The sequence below is a fragment of the Otolemur garnettii genome, unplaced genomic scaffold (genome assembly GCF_000181295.1).
Source record: "Otolemur garnettii isolate 467f Iridium unplaced genomic scaffold, OtoGar3 scaffold00070, whole genome shotgun sequence".
NCBI classification, from domain to species: Eukaryota; Metazoa; Chordata; class Mammalia; order Primates; family Galagidae; genus Otolemur; species Otolemur garnettii.
Genome location: NW_003852465.1, coordinates 981,668 through 1,000,869, shown reverse-complemented (window position 1 = coordinate 1,000,869; position 19,202 = coordinate 981,668). Strand labels below are relative to the sequence as shown.

At 37.0% G+C, this 19,202-nt stretch overlaps 1 pseudogene; it reads right to left on the bottom strand.

Annotated features, from left to right (window-relative positions):
- Window positions 1-18,323: 18,323 nt before the first annotated feature.
- LOC111726555 lies at window positions 18,324-18,445 on the bottom strand (annotated as a pseudogene).
- Between the last annotated feature and the right edge of the window lie 757 nt (window positions 18,446-19,202).

Here is a 19,202-nt window from a genome sequence, read left to right as displayed (position 1 = left end):
TTGAAACCAGCCTGGGGAACAGCAAAATCGGGTCTCTACAAAATACAGAAAAAAATCAGTCCTAGCTACTTGGGAGGCTAAGGCAGGACGACTGCTGGATCCCAGGAGTTTGAAGTTTCAGTGAGCTATGATGACACCACTTACAGAGCAAGACCCTGGCTCAAAAAAGGAAATCAAAACAAACAACAACAACAAAAAACATACTCAGGAAACTTTCAAGAAAAAAGCAGCAGTGGTGCCTGTGGCTCAGGGAGTAGGGGGCCAGCCCCATATACTGAGGGTGGTGGGTTTGACGAACCCAACCCCACCAAACTGCAACCAAAAATTAGCTGAGCATTGTGGCGGGCACCTGTAGTCCCAGCTACTTGGGAGGCCGAGGGAAGAGGATCACCTAAGCCTAAGAGCTGGAGGTTGCTCTTAGCTGTGAGCTGTGATGTCACAGCACTCTACTGAGGGCCACAAAGTGAGACTCTGTCTCAAAAAAACCCAGAACAAAACAGCAGAATTAAATGAAAAGTTACAAAGTAAACACTCATGATACCATCATACAGGGATCTGGGAACTAGATGTTGCTAGTAACTCGGGAACCCCTTGGCTCTGATGTATTCCTCCCAGACTCTATTCTCCTTCCTCTCCTCTAAACTTAATCACCATGATAATCACTTCCTTGATGTTGGTATGTTTTTGTGTTTTTTTTTTTTACCACCCATGTATACTTCCCTGTTTTTGAACTTCGGGTGGATGAATGCTAATAGCTTTCTTCTGTGTCTTAATTTTTTTGCTCCCCATTCCATGTTCATGTGTACCTGAGATTTGTTTATTTTCATGGCTGAGTGATATACCAGTATACGAAAATACTACTTTAAAAAAATTCTCCTTTTGACAATGATCATTCTGGGAGATTTTATAAGCTTTTCTTCTGCCCTTAGAAATCAGCTACTTTTTATTACTTTCCACGAATTAAAGATGACAAACAGAATAGACTCTCTCACAAAAAAAAAAAAAAAAAGAAAGTAAGAAAGAGAAAACATTGAAGGTATTTCTCCGCTTGATGTTTTGCAGAGGAATTCTTGAAACAGCACGGCATTTACACCTTGTGTGAGACAAGTAATTGCTGAGCAGAGGCCTTGCATACTTTGTCCCTGTTAAGCTGTCACTACAGCTGTGTGACAGGTGCACAGACTGCCCCTCCTCCACTTTTTTAAAACAGTTGCAAAGAACATTCTTGCTATGACCAACTTCTAAGTGGGTGGTCCTGAGACTTTTACAAAACACTGCAGCAAGGAAATTGTCCCCCTCTTGCTGAGGTTTGCTTATTAGAAGTGATTCCTGACCAGAATGAATGCAGCGAATGCCACTTCCTAACCCTGAATGATCCGCTGCCTGGTACTTTGGCAAAAACAAGTGAATAAAACTATGAGAGGATTTGTGTGCACGCCATGGAGAACATGAATCAAACTGAGGCGCAAGGAAACTTTACACACTTCGCACCCAAAGCACAAAACATGTTTGACTACCTAAAACTGTTAGATTCCATATTCATACAAGGGGCATGCCTGATGATAGGTTACTCTGTATGTTGATTATGAAAGGAGGGATTTTGAAATCAACTTATAAAAACATGAAATAAGAATGGTCACCGACAATTTGCAAATTAGTAAATACGTGAAATGAACAAGTACCTCCTCTCATGTGGTACTTTTTCTGCCTAAATTAGAAAAAAAATCTTGGGAAATGACATTATCAGTCTGATTTGGTCCAATCACTGGAACTGGGGTTGTTTGGGTGGTGAAATTGGCAGCCCCTACTAGAAACAGGTGGTGAGGAGAAAGGTGCTAAAAATTTTTTTTTTTAAATGGTGTATTTACCAGAAGAAGGGTGGTTAGAGAGTTGGAGGTACAAGCAATTAACATAATAAACATAGGAGTAATACAACATTTATATCAATTAGTTTGTTTATTGATCAGTTTGTATACTTATAAAAAATACAGTTGGGAAAGGTGAAGTTCCTGGTGAAAACGTGATTTCCAAAACTTCATGCCTCCACTGATGTGAGTAGCCAAGAATATTCTATAGCTATGAAATTATATCTCATCTTACTAGAAAGGATTTATTAAAATTGATAGCACAAATGGAAATTTAAATTTGAAGTCCAAGTGTTGATGTGAAAATGAAAGTATGAAAAAAGTAAAAAGTTAGGGTGGTGCCTGTGGCTCAGGGAATAGGGTGCCGGCCCCATATACCGAGGGGGGTGGGTTCAAACCCAGCCCTGGCCAAACTGCAACAAAAAAATACCTGGGTGTAGTGATGGGCACCTGTAATCCCAGCTACTCGGGAGGCTCAGGCAAGAGAATCTCCTAAGCCCAGGAGTTGGAGGTTGCTGTGAGCTGTGATGCCACAGTACTCTACCGAGGGCATCAAAATGAGACTCTGTCTCTAAAAAAAGAGTTAAAAATTATAGCATATACAAATAAATATTTTTAATTTAAAGGAAAACAGCCAAAGTGTTATAGATTTTGGTGTCCAGTATGTCTTACAAACTGAGCTTCAATTCCATGGAACTGTTTGGAAACCATTTTCACTGAGTTGGCCAGTCCTCTTGTAAAGGATGAATAGAAACATCTCAGCCCTGATTGACTGAGCACAGTGATTTCCAAAACAGGAAACAATCTGACTGTGACATAGCGCCATCTGACACAGCAATTTCCTTTTCTGAATGCTGTATTTGTATTAAACTGGGGAACATTTCTGAACCTGCTCTTTGGTGATGTTTTCTCAGTGTGACAGCGGTAATGAGACCAAGTATGAGTTGCACAGAACTGTATTTCAACGTGGTCCTTTTTTCTCACCTCAATATTTGTGAATAATCAAAGAAAGTGTACGTGGTATAAACATCATTGTATTTCATCACAAGGAGTAAGCAGCCACAGGAATTCTATGATTTTGTGATTAAATGTATACTTATACAATGTTCTAAAATTGATTTTTATTAGAATGGTTAATTCAAAACCTACAAATCACTGAGCATGAACTGTGTTACTTTAAGATTAAATTCTCCTTTTTATTCCAAGACTTAAAACATCAGAATGTTTGAGGAATTTTATAAGGTAAGGGTGCTCATCAAGCTGAAGATTTGAAATAATAAATAATAACAATAGAACAGCACTATTTTCTGTCTTTTAAAAATACATATTTAACAGTAACTGAGCTTATACCAGGAGGGGAAGTATTTTTAATTATTGAAGAACTAGAATTCAAAATGCCAAGAAAATGGTATGTAAACCCTCATGGATATGATATCTTCATAAGCAATCTATACTGTAGGATTGAATTTTGCCTTAATCCAAAATCCACCTCAGTTCATATTTTACACAACCAAGCACACTCACTCACACATGTAACAGTAGGCAGTCATAGACATGATATACATATCAAATTTGATAGTTGAGAATTTTTCCTTATTCAAATCTCTTCTCTACAACTCCGATGAATAACTTTCAATTCTTAAAACATTACATTTGTAATTTCAGAGATTGTTTTATAAGGGATAATTCATTCTGAGCTTTTGCACCAAACTGTTTTATTAAAGTAAAACACAAAACCGTTTACTAGTACAAGGATATATTTTCTCTCTTTCTCAGCCTCCATGAGAAAACAAGCTAAAAAAAAGGAAAAAAAAAATCACTGTGTCCTGAAGACTATGAAAACATTTTTATTTACATGTCCAGAAGCAACACATTGAACCTTGAGCCAGAAAACTTATTATGCTACTGATGTGGGAAAATATGCAAAGCTAAGTTATCTAATAAAGCCAAATTCAGTTGGATAATTATTATTTCATTTATGTCTGAGCAGGCAACCCACACTGTAAATATTCGATGCTTGAGCAATAGGGACACGGCACTCTTGCTGTAGGAGAGCGAGCAGTAAAGGCAGCATTGACCAGGTGGACTTGGCCTTCCTCAGCATCCTGCCGGGCTTCCCTGGTCTGCAGTGAAGGTCAAGGGAGAATTGCTGTGAGCATGTGAGTGTTCGGATGCATCGTATCTCAAGACAGGAGGGTGCTCCTGGCTCTCGGCAAATTCTCACTGAGGTATCGTTGAAACCCACAGAAGAGGCTTTCCCGCCCAGCTTTGCCCATGATGTGCTCTGAGATGAAACAGCCCCCAGTTCAGCGTCTGATAAAGGAAGCTCTGCAGCAAGAATGGCCATGACTATGGCTCTGAAATCCCTGGCTAGGAGGTTAGAGGAAGAGGTCCCAGTGAAGGATTCTGGTCTCCCAGAGAGGGAAAATGGCATGCTGGAAAAGGCTGACCACAGTGAACACGTGCTGGAAATTCGGTTAACTCAGGGTTACCTCCAAAAATTAAACAGGCAGGTACATGAGAAAGTCATTCTGAGGAAAGGTAATCACCTCATCAGCAGCATTAAATTTGCCCGTTTGAAATGTGAGAATCTGTAAGTACCTGAAGAATCAGAAGGCGAAGTTGACTTCTTGATTGAAGGGAAGGCATGTAAGAAGCACCCTTGATTCAGAACTTACTATATTTTAAGCATTTTCTGGGAGGAATGTCAACATATTATTTTATCTAATTATTGCAACACCCTTGAGAGGTAGGTATTAGTTCCCTCTTAACAGATGGAGTGACCGGAGGGCTACAAGGTTCCTTAACTTGGCCCAAGGTGATGCAGCTGTGAAGAGGCAGAATCAGCATTTAAGCCCAGCTGTGTTGTGACTTCAAGCCGTATAGTTGTCACTCTATGGTCCAGGGGGATGAGATGGACTCAATTTCAATAGTATTCCATCAAGGACTTGCTTGATAATGCTCGTCGCGCACAAAGAAGACAGCTAATCCTCTGCAAGCTTTATCCAGTGAGATGTTGATTATCTCTTAGGTTGAAGTAATCAGATTCTGTTCATAAGTGGAGATCCTCAGAGAATTCTAAGAGAAAGAGAAGAATTTCAGGGAAAATACTTGAATAATCTTAAGAAAAACATGGTAATCCATTTGACGGCCAACTCCTTATAAGGAAGAAAATTACATTTTCCATGTAGTCTCTGGAAAAGGATGGTTGTTAGTTTACTATATAAAACAACAGTTAACCTGTAATTTTTAAAAAACATGCAGATATATTTGTTAGTGTCCAGATGTTTTATTTTAAACTGGGAGTCTGAAGCTGTATTACCAAAATGAGTGACTGGTATTTCAATGAGTAACATTAATTTCACTTAGTATTTTTTTAAATTTTAGATGTAATAAACTTTTGCCAAATGACAATTCCCTGAAAGAGAGAAGATCTGAAATTTTTTTAAAAGATGAATAAATACCTTATTAAATATTAACTATTTATTATTTAATAAATAAATGCGAAAAACTACGAACCTGAAGAACTTCCTGGCATGAGAACAATTACTTAGAAGCAAATCCTTTGTTGTGCTACAGATGGAATAGGAAGACGTGGTTTAAATACAAGTCACTTGTTTTTACATTAAATAATTAAGAATTCATGTTAGGAGACCAGGGTTTTAGTTCCAGTTCTTCCACTAACTTATCTTCTTGGATAAGTCACAAAAACAAAGAGGCTGAACTTGATGATCTCAAATGTCTCTTGCAGCTCAAAACTCAATATGTCTAATAAATTTCCTAAGAGCAATATGCATAGCTTACAAAATATTTTCTCAAGCAAGGATAGAATCATTACGGCTTTGACTCACTGAAATGTTCACTGGACAAGCTACTATGGAGGTACCCTATGAGAATATCTTTCCTTGGCTCACTGTCTACAGATGAGGTAATGTTTTAATAGGCCCCACCTTGTCTGGTGGATGGCTCTATCAGTTGAGTCTGGGCCGACTGCTCTAAGAGCAGTATCCACAGTGGGCTGTATATGAGATTATAAAGTCCTTCTATTATGGTGCATAAGGAATTCCAAAAAATCAACATTCCAATGTATTGCAAATGAAAAATATCATTATCTACTCCCAGTTAGGGCACTTAACTGTGGCAGGGTCTGTGCTGTGTAAAACATCCAATCGGGTAGATAAAGCTTTACTTGGCAGAGAATTCACAATCAATGAGGGGGCAAGTCCCAATGACCTCATGACTCTTATTATCATCGTGCGTTCACACAGTGAGTTTCTCTAGGGAAGCCTTCTTGAAACTTCTTCCAAATAATGTGGAAAGTTTGGCATTCTGCCATGGTTGAAGAATCACCAGCATTTTCTATGTGGGTGGGGGAAGTTGCTTTGCAGTACAGACAACAGGAATATTCTCTCAATGTAATAATAGGGTAAAGTGAAGTAAATAAATTTCACATTTCTCTGGCATGGCCTCTCTTTCTTTCTGGTCACCTTTCTTTGCCTGTATTTCCTTTAATTTATTTGTTTCTGGGTTTCTTCCTTTCTTTCTTTCTTGTTTTTTTTTTTTTTTTTTTTTGCCACCCATAGCCACAACAATACCTGTATTGTTTTTTTTGTTATGTTTTGTTGACACAGAGCCTTAAGCTGTTGTCCTGGGTAGAGTGCCGTGGCATCATAGCTTACAGCAACCTCCAACTCCTGGGCTCAAGGGATTCTCCTGCCTCCACCTCCCAAGTAGCTGGGACTATAGGCTTCTGCCACAATGCCTGGCTATTTTTTTGTTGCAGTTGTCATTATTATTTGGCAGGCCCGAGCTGGATTCGAACCCGCCAGCTCAGGTGTATGTGGCTGGTGCCTTAGCCACTTGAACCACAGGTACTGAGCCAGCTGTATTGTTTTTAAAACCAAAAGTCACCTGCAAAGATAACTAGATTGTAGAGACATACAGGCGTCCTTGACTACTTTTGCTCAAACCTCAGCTTTTTCACTTTTAAGTTTTAAACCAAATTTTCCCATTTTAAAGATCTGGTCATATAATTTTTAGTTTATAAATCCAGACAAGGACTGGGCTCAGTGGCTCATGCCTGTAATCCTAGCACTTTGGGAAGCCAAGGTGAGAGGGTCATTGGAAGCCAGAAGTTAAGAACAGCCAGCCTCAGCAACATAGTGAGAACCTATCTCTCAAACAACAACAACCAAAAGATAAACAGAAATCTAACCCAGTGATGAGCATTTGTGGTTCATAGGCCACAGGTATTATTTCTTTCCAAACTCTGCCTCCCATGAAAAATCAGGAGAAAATTGGGCAGCGCCTATGGCTCAAAGGAGTAGGGTGCTAGCCCCATATACTGGAGGTGGCAGGTCAAACCTGGCCCCAGCCAAAAAAAAAAAAAAAAAAAAAATGAGAATACTTATCCCTGAGATTTTTATCTATAGATCATAAACACAGTTCAGTTCAAAAAGTATGTACCAAATATTATCCTAGATACATGGGTGGGAGTATACAGCCTTAAAAATTTATTATTACTCTCATGGATGTTATAATTAAATACAAATATAATTATAGTAGTAGCAATAATAACGAGAATGGCTGACATTTATTGAATGATTCTTCAGATTCTTATGTTGCCAAATAGAACTAAGTGTTTTAGATGCATCATCTCATTTAGTCACCCCTATTTTCCTCTGGAGGAGAGACTTTTCTTATCCTTATTTTACAAATGAGGAAACTGAACATGGAGGGAGGTTTTGTAACTCAACAAGGGTCAAATTATAGTGAATGACAAAGCTGGGTTCAAGCTTTGGTCTGCTGACTCTGGGATTCCCCTCCTTTTAATTAGTACCTTAAGGTGCTTTCAGAGCACATTTAACAAAATAAGTGGGGAAAAGCAAAAACATTTCATAAAAACTCATTTTTCTTAACTGAATCAAAACATAAACGTTCAAATACCCATTACTCCTTTTTACACAATCACTTTATATCATCAAGCTCAATTACTGGATCTGTTGAGGTCATTGCTACAAATAATTTTAGAAAAGTTTTAAGAATTGCCTTCAAATTCTTCATTACATTTTTAAAAACTTACTATTTGTCAAAACATCACCCTACGGTGAGACACGGTGGCTCACACCTGTAATTCTGGCTGTCTGAGAGGCCAGGGCAGGTGGATTGCTTAAGGTCAGGAGTTCTAGACCAGCCTGGGCAAAAGTGAGACCCCATCTCAACTAAAAATAGAAAAATTAACTGGGCATTAAGGCAAGCACCTATAGTCCTAGCTACTTGGGAGGCTGAGGCAAGAGGATTGCTCAAGCCCAAGAGTTTGGGGTTACTGTGAGGTATGATGCCATGGCACTCTACCCAGGGTGGCAGAATAAGATTCTGTCTAAAAAAGAAAGAAAAAGAACTTCACCCTAGGAAGATAAGTCTAATTTGGAGGGAAAAACTGAAGCCAGTGAACCAAGCCTTATAAATGAGAATTGCTTTTAAACCAAACTGATCTATGCTTCTAAAGAAATAAGACTAATTCTGATTATGATGCTTGTGGAAAGCAGAGGAGGGTTGATAGGAGAGGCATGTTGCAACTATGATTTGCTTGGTTAACAATCTGGAAAGGTTGATCAGCCAGATTGCCCGCTTAGGGTACAAGAGATCTGAGTGACTTGTTCATGGTGAACTCAGTGCAAGGAATAGTAAAATCCACAGCTGAGATTTTATTTGAGGATGTACTGAGATGGAGCAATCACTGCTTGTCTGGGCTGGACAAATCAAATGGCAGATTTTATAGTGGGACAAAGAGGAGAGTGAAGGATTATGGTTGTGAAAGGCAAGGTTCTGTCTATTGTTAGATTAAAGAATAATGTAAAATTTCACTTTTTAATCATTCTTCCTCTCATCTTAATAAAATTTCACTCGCAATGAAAGGGTTGATACCAAAAGAATTCTGCTAAAATCAAAATAAATAATTTATTCTAATTGTATTCAATGATAAGGAGAAATAAAGGTTAGAACTGTCTTTTTTCATCTTAGTTATTAAGTTAGGACTTAAAGAACAGGTAATTCAAAGCAATTGTTCATAAGCATCATTCACTTCTTCTTCACGGTCTTCCCTTTTGAAAACTAGCATTTCTTTGCACTTGAGTGTTAATGGCAGCTCAATTCACAATCGCAAAGATGTGGAAGCAACCCAAGTGCCTATCAACACAAGAATAGATTAATAAACTGTGGTATAGGTATACCATGGAGTATATTCAGCTATAAAACAAGACAGAGACTTTGCATCTTTTAGATTTACCTGCATGGATATGGAGAACATTCTCCTCAGTGTCTCAAGAATGAAAAAGCAAGCATGCCATGTGTTCAATACTATGTTGAAATGATAGGTCAACAACTACAGGCCCACACAGGAGAAAAACACAATTAAATTCAAAAAAGGGGAAGGTGGGAGGGGCATCAGTAAGCTCCCACCTAACAGGTGCAATGTAGGGGTATAAGGCCCACTACCTGGGTGAGTGAAGGATTCAACAGCAACTCAGGCTTTATCTTCCAAACACAAATAATGTACCCTCATGTTACTCATGTTAATCCAAAATAATAATAAAAAAAAAGAAAACTGGCCCTTCTGTTCAATAATTTACATAATAAGTGAAAAATTAGAATAAGAATTTGGAATGCTTTTCAGTGATGTTTATCCAGTGGTCTTATGTACATGACACTATTCTAGGCAATATATGTAATTAAGTTTCAAAGTCTTTTTATAAAAAGAATTTTATAAAATTATATAATAGGTACATTTATAGTCATCAATTTAAATTACATATTTGGGATGACAATACCTTAAGTTGGCATAGCATTTTGTTATTTTTCAAATAAAATTCATAGTAATTTGAAATAGGGGCAGAAAAGGTGTATCTATCAGAGTTCTCCAGGAGGGGGAAAAAATATATAGAAGAAAATTTATATACACACACAAATATATATACATATATATATTTAAATTATATAATATGTTTCCAATTGTGGGGACTGGCAAATCTGAAATTTGTAGAACACGCCCCAAAAGCCCAGAAGCAGAATTCTTTCTTCTTAGGGAAATCTTGGTTTTTGTTCTTAAGGCCTTGAATGGATTGGATGAAACCCATGCACATTATCAAGGGCAATCTCTTTTTCTTCAAGTGAACTGACTGTAACTCTTAATTATATCTATAAAATACCTTCACAGAGTTATTTCCTCATTTGTCATGTGAGGAAAGAAAGGCTCAGTAAAGTTAAGCAACCCAACTAAGTCACCCACCTGGGAACTGACAGAAAGCAGATTGGAGTTCACATTTGTCCTCCTGGGTTAGAACTTCACCAACTCCATTCCATCACCTTTCCTGAATGTGTGCAGCCGGGCCTGTTGCTCTTAGTATTTAACCAGGTAATTATGTCCTTAATCACAAAGAATTTCTTGAAATGTTTCATGATTATATAATTAGCACAAACTTTTTGTTCTTGATTGAAAAAATCATCTTCTTGGCTTCTGTCATTTTTTTTTCATTTATTCACATCACCTGAGCTATATGAGTTCAAAGAATTCAGTAGAACCTACAGTTTGGCTTGTCACGATAGGGAATGACCTTGACAGCATAATATCCTCCAAGTATACTACCAGTTAAGCTATCCCAGAGGTCATGAGCACAAAGACTCATGGACAAAATCAATATGCCCAAATTACATTTTATTAAATCTTGCAGTGTCATAAAAGTCAGGGGAAAGAGATGGAGTGGGTTAATATACTTAGAATAGGTTACAAGTGGGGATACTATACTACCTGAATCCCTTATGCCAAGTCCCATCTCCTTTGCTGCATCAGGTTTCCCAGCTGTTGATATGATTATGAGAATCTTAGTTAGGGGTTGAACAATGGGCCCACAAATAGGAGGCATCTGGGGCCAAAGATACATATATTCCCTGTCAGAAAACACAGGTGCAAGTATACCTGGCCACAACTCACCAGGCCACTGTTGAGCCACTGTGGTTTTTATTTATCTTTCTTGGGTTAAGAATATGTGAGGCTGGAATGGAATCACGTGTTATCATGGCCCAGGCGGTAACATGATCATGAATTGGTCTCTTTTTTTTTTTTTTTTTTTTCTTTTTGAGACAGAGTCTCACTTTGTCCTCCTGGGTAGAGTGCAGTGGCATCATCTTAGCTCACAGCAACAACAAACACTTGGACTCAAGTGATCTTTTTGCCTCAGCCTCCCAAGTAGCTGGAATTACAGACACTCCCCCACAGTGCCTACTTAGTTTTTCTATTTTTTACTAGAGAAGGGGTTTCACTTTTGCTCAGGCTGGTCTCAAACTCCTGAGCTTAAGCAATCCACCTGCCTCGGCCTTCCAGATTAATTAGTCTTTATACATCTTTCTATCTTTAAGTAACTTTTTTCTCATCATATATCCTATTAATTATATCTTTGGTATGTTTTAGAGGTTATTGACTTACTCTTGATATTTTGACATTATGATTTTTTATATATCTTTACACTACTTGTTTACCCATTGTCTATAAATGTACTTAACACACCTGCGAACTTTACCTATAAATCATAAGCTAATGATTGAATTACTATGTATGCTTTATGCTTTTTCTGAGTTTCACCCATACCATTTGTTTTCTTGTCTTAGCGTAATTAGATATTCTCAAATACATTAGACTTTACTGTATTGGAAAAAAAATTATAGCTTTTAGAAACCTGAAGATCAGTAAAAATAATCTTAAGAAACACCAAGGTAAGTGGATCACTTAAGCTCAGGAGACCAGACTGAGCAAGAGCAAGACCCCGTCTCTACTAAAAATAGAAAAAACTAGCTGGGTGTCACGGTGGAGCCTGGATTCCTAGGCACTCAGGAGGCTGAAGCAGGAGGATCTCCTGAGCCCAAGATTTTGAGCTTGAGCATAGCTCATTTTGCTGTGAGCTATGATGCTATAGCACTTTACCAAAGATGACAGAGTGAGGCTCTATCTCAAAAAAGACCAAACAAACAACAACAAAAAAAACCTTAAGAATCCCAGTAAAGTTTTACTCTGGGATTTTGCCCGTAGCATCACATCAAATTAGGTTTTACAATGAGCGGGGAGTGTACCTTTAGATGGTCAGAAGACACGAGGCCCTGCCTTTGAGATTTACCTCTGGAAAATCTAAATTATGAATACAGCTCCTCATGGATCAATCCCATTTCTTAGACACCTATTTTTTTTTTTATTTTTTTGAGACGGAGCCTCAAGCTGTCCCCCTGGGTAGAGTGCCATGGCATCACGTTCACAGCAAGCTCCAACTCCTGGGCTCAAGCGAGTCTCCTGCCTCAGCCTCCCAAGTAGCTGGGACCACAGGCGCCCGCCACAGTGCCTGGCCATTTTTTGGTTGCAGCCATCATTGCTGTTTGGCGGGCCCGGGCTGGGGATTCGAACCCGCCACCTTAGGTGTATGTGGCTGGCGCCTTAGCCACTTGAGCCACAGGCGCCGAGTCGACACCTATTTTTTTAAGTGAAATGTTAGGCCTATTATTACAGAGATCTTTCTATCATCTGACATGGATTAGAATGAAAGTATAAATAAGAATGTGATGTGTTCTCTGGATTTGAGTAGTCCAAATAGAGAAGGAAGAAAATCGATAAATAAGTAATTATCAGAGCAAACAAAGTTACAAAGCAATGGAAGAAGAGATGTTGTCCCTAAGAGAACAGCCAAAACCTCCTAAGGGGAGTCATGAAGGTTAGATTGATGGGTAGAGGTCTGGAAAATGGTTAGTGGAGAAGGATCAAACAGGCAGTACACACCATGCAAGAAAGATACAGAGACATAAAAGAACGTAGCCTGGACCGCATGTGGGGCAAGTTTGCAGTGGCTGGAGGACAAACTTTCTTAGGTTAGAAGATGAATATGGTAGGGTAATGTAAGAGGACGTCGTAACCCTTTATTAAGGAGGTTGGACTTCTGTATTTAGACAGTGAGAAATGATAAAAGAAGACGAGGCTTGGGTGTGACATAATCAGATTTGCCTTCCCAGATATCTTCCAGTTTGGGTCGGACAGCTCAGATTCTGATCTTGGTTTCGACCTCAAGGCTTTGGGTAATTATTGTTTCCTGCCAGCCTCTCCACCTCTGTCTACCAAGCACCCAGGACCCCCCTTTCACATTTTCTTGTAATCCTCAGCCAGCACTCCTCTCCCTCCTCCAAACACACATGAAGAAGCACGCTTTGTACTTTTTTGCTTATGTTCCAGATTGGAGGTTTCCCTCCTTCTATGCGTGCAAATCTCAACTCTCTCTTTACGCACACTGAGTCTTGTCTAAGTCCTATTCTTTGGTCCTCTAGAATTGAAAAACCATTTTTAGAGCATCAGCTTAGAAATCACGCACTTTGACTTCCTTATTTCATTCAACCCTGATTTCCCATAACAATTTGGAAAAATGTCTTACAGTATTAAGCTCTTAGTCATGTATTCCTATGCACAATACCTTTACAGTTTCACTGGTCAGTCTTATTGCCATGAAAAGGTATATGCCTTTAGCATACTTATTTCATTTTTAATAGTATAACTCTATAAAATAGTAACATAGCATTATTAATCATAAAAATTCCGACTATGGATTTTGATAAGGGTCAGTACAGGAGTTTGGATACACGGTGAAGGGCACAGAAACAATGGCTGACTTTAGTTATTCTTGTCATAATTGTTGCAGAAAATGGCTTGGAATAGAAAACAAGAAAGAGGGTAAGCGGAGTCCTGGTAACAGATTGAAGAATTGCCCTCCAATTGCAGGTACTTCTATTCATTTCTGAAAAGGCTCTCTGTGTAATCTCCTGCCTGAACACACTGAAGCTCTCCTTTTGCTGTGAATGACGTGTATTCAGGTGTCATTCAGGGGTGACACACTCTGTGACTGGTGCCTGAAACCTTTTCGGCTTTTGGACTAAACAAAAAGGGTAATTTTCCCAAATATAGGGCTCAAATGTCTGTTGTTGTCTCTCAAACCCTCAGGAAGCAACTACTATTCTACTAATGATTTAAAAAAAAAGTCCTTAAAACTTGTAGGCAAACTGGTAAGAATTATATGGAATTTATGCTGATTAAAACATCATTCTCCATTGGTTTTATTCATTAGTGAGATGTGCCAAAGCAATTTGATTTTAAGTTTTGTGTTAAAGAAATTATTGAACAACCTAAGGTGAAAAAGTTTAACATTAGAATATAAATTTGAAACTGTTTTTTCGGTAATATGTACTCAGTGGTCTTATGTACATGGTGCTATGCTAGGCAATATACATAATTAATAACTGTTTCAATGAATTATATGCAACAGTTTTATAATTAAATCAAGAAAAAGAATAATCAGTAATGCCAGACTCTTGAAAATGCTTAGCGAAAAAAAAAAAAAAAAAGAAACAGAAAAAGGGATTTGCCAGAATTCATAAGAAAAAAGAGTGGTAAATTCAAATACATAAATATCTTAACTTCTATACAACAAAAGTCCATATTAAAACTCTAAGAAATCAACAAAATAAGAAAAACATTTACTGAGAAAAACCCTCAGTACATTCTACTATAACATTCTATTTCTTAATTTTAACATTATTTTTCAAAACTTTTACATGGTATACCCAAGACTAGTTATAAAATCTTTACAATATTTTAAAAGTTATAAAATCTTTACAATATTTGAGTGTACCATAATTATCTATACTACTCTTCCTTGACATTTGAGATGTTTCCAGATTGAAGCTACTTATGACATTTATATCTCTTTATTATTTTCTATTTATCACTTGCTGACTTCTAAGTGATTTGTAAGAATATCTTATGTCTGCATTCTAATCACTGTCGATTTTATGTAAGTAAATAACTTTCTTCAGTTTTTTGCTTTTCTTCACTTTTTAATTTTTTTAGCTTAGCAAATTTTTATTTTTAGACAAGAGTCTTACTATGCCACCCTCTGTAGAGTGTGGTGGCATCACAGCTCACAGCAATCTTCAACTCTTGGGCTTAAGCAATTCTCTTGCCTGAGCCTCCCGAGTAGCTGGGACGACAGACACCCACCAGAAGACCTGGCTATTGTTTGGTTGCAGTTGTCATTGTTGTTTGGCAGGCCCAGGCTGGGTTCAAACCCGCCAGCTCCCGTATATGTGGCTGGCACCCCAGCCGCTGAGCTACAGGTGCTGAGCCCACTCAGCAAAATTTTAAACATTTTATCTTAAGACAACTATAGTTTTAAAGATAGTGTGTTTTGAGGAACAGAAGTTCTTGTTAATAATTTTAATGTAATACGATTTATCAGTTTTTTTCTTTATGGTTAGGCCTTTTTTATTCTTATTTAAAAATTCTTTTCTGTCTGCTGTCATGACTATTATCTCTTGTTTTAATTTTGCCTTTTGTATTTAGAATTTGTGTTAATCCACCTGGAACTATTATTATTATTTTTAGCATAATGTGAGGTAGGGGTACAATTTTATGTTTTTCTTCACCCCCCCCCCCGAGGTTCTTCCTTGTTCACAATTTTTCTGCACCTGTTTATTGGGAAGTTCTTCCTTTCTCCCCTATCTCCACCACCATTTCTGTCATAGATAAATGTCTACAAATGGGTCTTTCTCTGAGGTCACATACTTTTTTTTTTTTTGTCCCTAAAAATTTTTGTCTATTTGCTGCTGGTATATAGAAATGCAGTTGACCTTTTTATAATGATTTACGGCTGGCAACATTGTTAATATTTTATCTGTAGATTAATCTCATGTTTTCATGTTGACAACCAGCTACAAATAATGACAGTTTTATTTCTTTCCTTCCAATCTGAGTACATTTTATTTCTCTTTTTTTGGCCTGATTACAGTGCCTAGGACCTCCACAACAATGTTGAAAAGAAATGCCATCTTTTCTTATTTCTGATTTTTTTTTTCTTTTAGAGACACTTTATTGCCCTTGGTAGAGTGCTGAGGCATCACAGCTCCCAGCAACCTCCAACTCCTGGGCTTAGACAATTCTCTTTTACAGGCTCCCGCTACAATGCCCAGCTATTTTTTTTTGTTGCAGTTTGGAGGGGACCAGGTTTGAACCCACCACCATTGGTATATGGGGCCAGTGCCCTACTCACTGAGCTACAGGTGCCACCCTCATTTAGAAACATTTAAAGGGAATGTTTCTAAAGTATGACTACAGAGTATTATGCTTGCTAGATTGGGGGTGTGTGTGTGTGTAGATATCTTTTATAAAATTAAAGAAGTTCCTTCTGTTCCTATTTTAGTAAGACCTTTCATCAAGAATGATCATTCAATGTATAAAATACTTTTTCTGCTTCTATTATGATAATAGTAAGTTTTTCTACAGTTATTCTAATACTGAACACAACTTCCATTCCTGTAATGAAACCAATTTGAAATCGATAAGTTACATTAATTAATTATACATTGGAAGGCTTAGTTTGCTAATATCTCATTTAGAATTTATTCTTTATTCAAGACATATTCAGCCCATACTTTGCCTCCACCCATTTTGGTATACTTGTCTGAATTTACTAATAAGCTCATACCATTTTCATTAAAGAAGTTAGGAGTATTCCTCCTTTTTATATTCTTCTGAAAATACATACGTAAGATCTAAATTATATGTTCCTTAAATATTTGGTGAAACTCAAAAAATTGTCTAGGTGTAGAGTTTTTTTTTTAATGGGACTATTTTGATCTAGCAATTCAATTTCTTTTATTGCTACATTGCCATACAGATGTTTTATTTATTGCCATATGCAGAGTTCTATTTTCAATTGGTAATTTATATTTTTCTAGAGAAAATATATTGTCTATTTTACCTGCATTTCAAAATTTTCTGTCATAAGTTTGCATACAATATTAAAAAATATCTGAGACGTATTTTTTGTTAATTAATTCCTTATCTTCTTTACCAGAGGTTGTCATTTGTATTAATCATTCCAATTTTGCCTTGGCTGACAGACTCAATGTTGTTTTCTATTTTCATTTGTGTCCATTCTTACCTTTTTTGTATCTTTACCTTTTTGAGTTTGTGTTGTTCTTTTCCAGTTTGTTGTTTTTTAAAGTTTTAAAAATTTCTAATTTTTTTAGGACAAAGTCTCACTCTGTTACCTAGGCTGCAGTGCAGTGGTGTAATTATAGCTTACTAGAGCCTCAAATTCCTAGGTTCAAGCAATCCTCCCATCTCAGCCTCCCAAGTGGCTGGGACACACCCTCACACCCAGCTAATTTTTCTTTTTTTCTTTAATGAAATGGGATCTCACTATGTTCTCCAGCCTGGTCTTGAAATCCTGGCCTCAAGCCTCCTCCAACCTCAGCCTTCCAAAGTGCTGGGATTATAGGTGTGAGGCACTGCAACTAGCCTAATTTGTTTAATTAGATGTTTATCTCACTGATTTTTAACTTTCTTTCATCTTAATAAACATTTAAAACTGTAAATTTATCTCTGCATGTTCTAATAAGTAGTACTTATCTTATTTGTTTATATTATTTTCTAGCTTAATCATTTTTCTAAATTTCCATTGAAGGTTTTTAAAAATTTATAAATGTTTGAAATTATTTAAATTATTATCTTATCATTATTCTCCACTTAACTGCATTGTAATTGGAGAATGTAGTATAAGAATTTAATTCTATGTTGAAATAAGTAGCCATATGAATATTATTTTTTACCTTTAATTGTGTTTATTTAATTTTTTTTCTTTGCTTACCATTCCCATCACAGCTTAGATATTCTTGAGATCATTTTTCTACCTTAAGTTTTCTTTAGCAGTTTCTGTAGTACATCAAAGATGGAAAGATGATATCAAAAGTAGAGGAAAAAAAGATTGACCACTAGCTGGACAATGATTCCAAAAAGAAATAAAAACAAGAAATGACAGAATGATGTCTTCTCTATCTCAGCGAAACCAGCTTTCAAGAGAAAGGGAAAAGAAAAATCATTTCAAACAAGCAAATGCTAGAAAAAATTACTACCAGTAAGGGCAAATATTTGAATTATTCAATGAATATTCATGAATTATTGAAAGATATACACATCCAGATGCAGGAAAACAAAAGATCATATGCAAGATAAGTAAAAATCAGTCCATACCGCCTTATTGTCTCATCATTCTGGGCCCTAGGAGGAAACACACACAAGGTCTTCCCACTCTATCTATCCTCCACATCTCCTAAGGTCTTTCTCATTTCTTTGTCCCTCTGTGCTATAGTCTCTGTTATTCTTTTAGAAATATTTTCTAGGTCTATTCTTCTTTCTTCAGGTCGGTCTAATTTACTATTTAACCCATACATTGGGATTTTAATATCAACTGCTAATATTTACATTTCTAAACTTCTATTTAACTCCTTTCCAAATCAGATTGGTCAATTTAAAGGATCTTTTTTCTGTTCTCCTATCTTTGTTTCCATTTACTATTTCTTGAAGTATTGTGTAGTATCAAACATAGTTTTTTTATATTCTGTTTCTGATAATTTCACAAACTATAATTTTTATAACCTATTAGCAATAATCGCGCCTTGGGTAAACCTCATTGGCTATGATACTGCCACTGCGCAAAGCTAATTTTTATATATCTTATTGACTTTCAATTGTTGTCTTGGAGTTTTAAGGACCGTATAGGTAGAACTGACACTTAAAATTAGGAAAGGTCAAGGAAAAATATATATTTTTTACTTTCTATCCTGATCCAAAGACAAAACACATACATATGGCCATGATGTGATTTTGTGTCATAGGATTTTTCCTTATTCATTCAAGGAGGGTGTCACTCTTTGCAGATTTTGCTTTTATGCAGCAGTTTCTTCTACTGTTGTCTCCCTGTACTCAGATCCCAAACTTTGCCTCTTGTTCCTGGTATGAGTGGCTTATTAAAGCCCACGTTGCTTCCACAGCAATGAGCAGTTTTTGTTCTTCGATTGTAATAAACGTGCCACACTAACATAAACTATTAACATTAGGGCAAACGGGGGAAGATCTAAAGAGCCCTTTATATATAAAGAGCCCTTTCCATAGCATTAGCAGACATCTCTCCACTGATGGCATAGATTTTCTGTGACAGTGAAATAAAATTGTCAAGTTCTTCTCCCTCATATACGCGCCACACAGATAGCAATATTTGCTTTGTATTCTGCACATGTGAACAATTTCATTCAACACTGTACCTCAGTGGTTTGATTCACTGGGCTTTGTGATGATATTGATACTATGTGGCATCTACTCTTGTTATTTATAAAATAACTTTACAGTAACTTTTTCCAGTACTTCATTGTAGCTGGTTCTATAGTTTTCTCAGCCAAGATGTGCTGTATAATATGTTG